At 37.7% G+C, this 4,832-nt stretch overlaps 1 long non-coding RNA gene across 1 annotated transcript in view; it reads right to left on the bottom strand.

The window, feature by feature from the left end:
• Positions 1–1,942: 1,942 nt before the first annotated feature.
• LOC119472605 overlaps positions 1,943–4,832 on the bottom strand; it is a 14,197-nt gene continuing 11,307 nt past the window's right edge. Inside the window, exon 3 of the long non-coding RNA XR_005201753.1 lies at positions 1,943–1,974. This is a non-coding gene — a long non-coding RNA (uncharacterized LOC119472605). The remainder of the gene's footprint in view (positions 1,975–4,832) is intronic.

The following is a 4,832-nucleotide window of genomic DNA, read 5'->3' as shown; positions in this document are numbered from 1 at the left end:
TTCCATAGAGAGCAAGCAAAAGGAATGGCCCAGGAAATGTGATTTTATGAGAGCTCAAGAGTTCATGTGTTAGCCTAGCCTCAATTACTCATATGTGTTCTTTGGCTTTAAGCAAATTGCCTACATGTGTTGATTATATGTATTAACTACAGATGGATGTTATCACTATCAACTGGTATCGTTGAGCACCATTTGCGAAATAAAGCTAGTAAATGCAAAGTAGTTAATGATTTCATTAAATGGCAAAAACTGTCTTCCTTCCACAACACTATGATCAGGAATTTTTATTGTGACTATTACCTAATAAACTCTATGATGGGTGATTTTCTTCTTATTTCAAATTTAGTGGAAGTGTGTTACCATGAAGCATTCTTTCTTACCACTATTGTAACCAGAATTTTGAACACAAATTACTTTTGTTTGCTCACCAGATATCTTGAAAACATTTTAACCTGATCTCTGAATATGGTATTTTAAATACTGGAAGATTTTGTATTTACATAGATATTTAAAGAAATAAAGTAAAAAATCGCAGCATATATTGATAGCATCTTGTTGTTCTACTCCAGACATCTAAAATTTCAATTAATCAAATTCAACAAATATAACTATCATAGACATTTGATTAAAATGAACAAATAAACACAAATATTCTAGGTTATTTGCTAGTTTAAGCACTTTTGAGCCTAAAGCTCCTAACTGCATTCACATGTCTTATACCATGAGGTATAAGCGTCAGGATTATGACCTGGAATGCTCAGCACTTCCACAATCACCAAGAAGATGAAACCATATCTCTTATACATGATTAACCAATGTAAGAACATGAAGAGGCTATTCTAAGTTCTTTTAGAAAAGGAAATGGAAATCATACTCTTAAATATATCTACCTGATTTTATGAATACTCCAGGCAATTTTGGTTTTAATTCAGCACGATACCTGATTATTTTGAGAACTGGATAAATGGTTTTAGATAGATGAGTATCACCTTCCATGTCTTCAGAAGGAAGGAGGGAGACATATTTTAGAAGATCACTAAAAGTACATGTAGTATTATAAATCCCTAGTGCTTACATTAGTCAAGGATTATTGTGTAAGAGGCTACCAAGTAAGTCTTGCTGTAAGTTCATAAAAAAGTGTGATTTATTTAACAGTTTCGAGGGCTGGACAGAGCACTGATTATTTACACCAGTATATAATACACACTGGGCTGACAGCAGAACTTGGGATCTAATTTACAAAGACTGGGTTTTTATTTATTTATTTTTTCAATATAGGCTCATGTCTCAAAGGGATTCATAATGAATGCCAGTGAGTTAATTACTGCTTAAGAAGATCTGAATCTTTCTACCTCAGTAACTATACTAGTAAGACAGGATGGGAAACGTGTTAGAAGAAAAAGAAATGTCTTTCTTGCATCTACCACATAATGGCCAAAGAGGTGATGAGGGACGGTGAAGAAGGATTAGGATGGCGGGACTCGTGGATTCTCAGTACCGAAGGTGTACAAGAAAACTTGTGTTTCAGCAGGTAGCTCTACTGGCTAGCGCATATCCAGCACTGTGAAGAGCAAGATACAATTCCACTGACTTGGGTCTTTTTTGTTGTTGTTGTTGTTTAGCTGTGTTTTTATTATTTTTTTTTATTTTTATGGTACTTTAGGTTCTGGGGTACATGTGCAGATTATGCAGGGTTGTTTGCATAGGTACATACATGGCAGTGTGGTTTGCTGCCTCCATCCTCCGTCACCTATATCTGGCATTTCTCCCCATGTTATCCCTCCCCAATCTCCCCACCCACCACTGTCCCTCCTCTGCCCCCCCCCAACAGACCCCAGTCTGTGATGCTCCCCTCCCTGTGTCCATGTGTTCTCATTGTTCAACACCTGCCTATGAGTGAGAACATGCAGTGTTTGATTTTCTATTCTTGTGTCAGTTTGCTGAGAATGATGGTTTCCAGATTCATCCATGTCCCTACAAAGGACACGAACTCGTCGTTTTTTATTTTTTCTCTTCATTTTATTTTTCCCACCCATAACCCTTGGATAAAACTATATTAGCAAGTCAAAGTGGGTATTGGTCTCTAAAGACTTGGTGGAATGTGGTTCAGAGCCTAGCATTGCGTCTTGGAGAGTGGCTATGTTGAATCTCTGCACACAAGGTACATAATCGACACCTCTGAAGGGAAAATCAGTATGTGGTTGCGGCAGCAGGCCAGTTTGGAAGAAGTATCAGCAAACTAACTTTTCCCTAGGCTTAAAGAAAAGCTTTCCTAGGGGCTAGGAAAGTGGTGAAGAGGTAGGAAAGCTGGCCAAAAGAAGGTCTCAGGGGCCTCATTAAAATAAGCAGAGGAAAAGTAGTGTTTGAGGATGCAAAAAAATGAAAGGAGCTGGTACCTGCTGGCTAATGAGGGAGGGACGCAGGGACCAGGAATTTGCAATCTGGATCAGCTGCTTTGCTGAGTCGCTCTGGGAAACACTTCATTTTTCTATTCCTCTGGCACCTTGCTTTAAAGCAAGCTACTACACTTATTTCATAGGGCAGCTGTGAGAAACATCATAAAAGCAAGCTTGAAGACTTTTGTAAATATACAAAAATTATGTAAATGTGAAGGAATAACAAGGACTATCAGAACATATTATGTAAGTTATATCAGATGCAATAAAAGGCTTTCATTTGCCTTTGACATGCATTTTAATTTTTTATATTCATAAACCAAATGATGCTGAGCTTGTATTACTAATCTAGAAAACTTTGCAAACCTGAGACTGTTGTCACATGAGAATTAAATTAAAGACTTACAACCTGAGATATTGTTTCAGATAGAAAGGGGTCAGGGAAAGAGGTAATGAGACACTATTGATTTTTTGCCCAGCAATTCCCTGGCTCTTGACAGTTCAAAAAACGAAGTTAAATTTCAGCAGTATTTCTTTTCTGTTTGCTTTATATTCTTACACATCTAAAAACATCAGCTTATAGGATATAAGCTTATAACAAGGAATGCCATATACTATCATGCACAATTCTCATATTTATCACTTACCTAATTTATAATAGATTTAATCTCAAAGCTTAGTGTTTTTTCTAGAACACATGCATATTAGTTTCTAAAGTGAAAGCCCAGTAAAAAATCCTTATGAATCATTTGAGTATTTATGTTAAGGCAAACCCACAAATTTGGCTCTATCTAAAAATCTCTAACAAACAAGATAGAATCTAAAAGAAATCTGGCTAGAAGCATTGTATTCACTTCTAAAGAAGACAACACATAATAGAAGCTCTTGGCAATTTTATTTTTAGTTTAAATGGAGAGACACTTAGAGCCCTTTTCTTGAACATTCTAAGTAATAGCGTCCAGTAATTTCCAGTTAAAGTGTTGTCTATTTACTAATGAGCTGACGTTATTGTTGTCTTACCAATGAAGTATAGTTAAAAGTGAAAGCAGGACTTCTGAACATAATATCTCCTCTGCCATGGTGTTTGGCCCGTGGAATTGGGGTAGCTTCACATGGAGGAGGAGTTGAATTGGGGACCTGCCCTGCAACCCAAGACGTATAAGAAGCAGAGCTGTCTACTTACACAGCTAACGCCCAGGCCTCTGCCTTCACAGACAATCAAGCTCAACATGGCTAAGAATCTGCTGGCCACCCTCTTTTTGAAAAGGTCCCCCAGTAATTGTAATCACATAATGGCTATCTGCTGTTGACCACTGGCACTGAGCAAATATCATCTCATGTAACCCTCACCACCATTGTAGCTATTTCCATTTCCAGTTGACAGAGAATGAAACTCAGGGTTGGAACTCTGGTGAAGAGTGATGCAACTTTCCCAAGGTCAAAAGCCAGTAGGAGGCAGATCTGGGATTTGAATGCAGGTCTATCTAATTGAAAAGCCTCTGTTCATTCTGCCTGCTGTGCCAGGGAGGTTCAGATGCCTATTATAGTGAAAGAAAGAGCTAATCAGGTGTACCTTCTTCTTAGCCTTCCTACTTCAGTCCTTCAAAGAGATTCAATTTCTCTAAGGTGTTTCTTGTTTACACAGAATAGATTGAATTTTGTCAAATTCATTTCTGATTATGTGAGATTCCTACTGAAACCAAAGTTAGTTACCTTAATGCCTGTTAGAACAGGTTCCTTACAATACAATTCTGAGAAAAAGAACTCATTCTGAATCGTACCTATACCTCAACTTAAATTTTGATGTTGGTCACAAGGGTTCTTTCTGATCTGGAGGGAACAAACTTGACTGGATGAGAAGTGACTATGCTAGTTATTAATACTAATGAATAATTAGTGCCAGGTACAGAGCAGAAAGAATAGAGATAGGGCATCCCTAGTTCAATTTCCGGGATAAATGAAAGAAAAACATTAGAAGTATGTGTGTCCATGATGTGTATTATGTGGGGGATGTGTGTGTGTGTGTTTTAAAGAAAGTCTAGGAATAAGAAAAAATGTACTTATGCAAATGCATTACCTTGTTAAACTGAAAGATGACTGTCTTAGAAATAGCCTAAAATTATGCAAAATAAATGTGGGCTGATTCACACTAGAGGGGTGGGACTTTGTCCGATAGCTTTGATGTTCATCTCACTACTGCGGCTGCTATACCTCAGAAAAGGTAGGATCCCGACTGTGCAGCCCCAGAGGTTGGGGCATAAATGACATATGTGCATAAATTAAGGGCTAGGCCAATGGGCAGGTTTGGGTGCTGACATTCAGAAAGGACTACTGTGGCCTCTCCACCATTTGGACCATGCCTATGGACATGAAGGACAATCTCAACTGACCTTTAGGCAGAAAAGAACATCATATATATATATATATATATATATA

This window comes from Cebus imitator, unplaced genomic scaffold, assembly GCF_001604975.1.
Source record: "Cebus imitator isolate Cc_AM_T3 unplaced genomic scaffold, Cebus_imitator-1.0 Scaffold108, whole genome shotgun sequence".
NCBI classification, from domain to species: Eukaryota; Metazoa; Chordata; class Mammalia; order Primates; family Cebidae; genus Cebus; species Cebus imitator.
The sequence above is the reverse complement of the archived record's forward strand: the minus strand, read 5'-3'. Positions and strand labels throughout refer to the sequence as shown.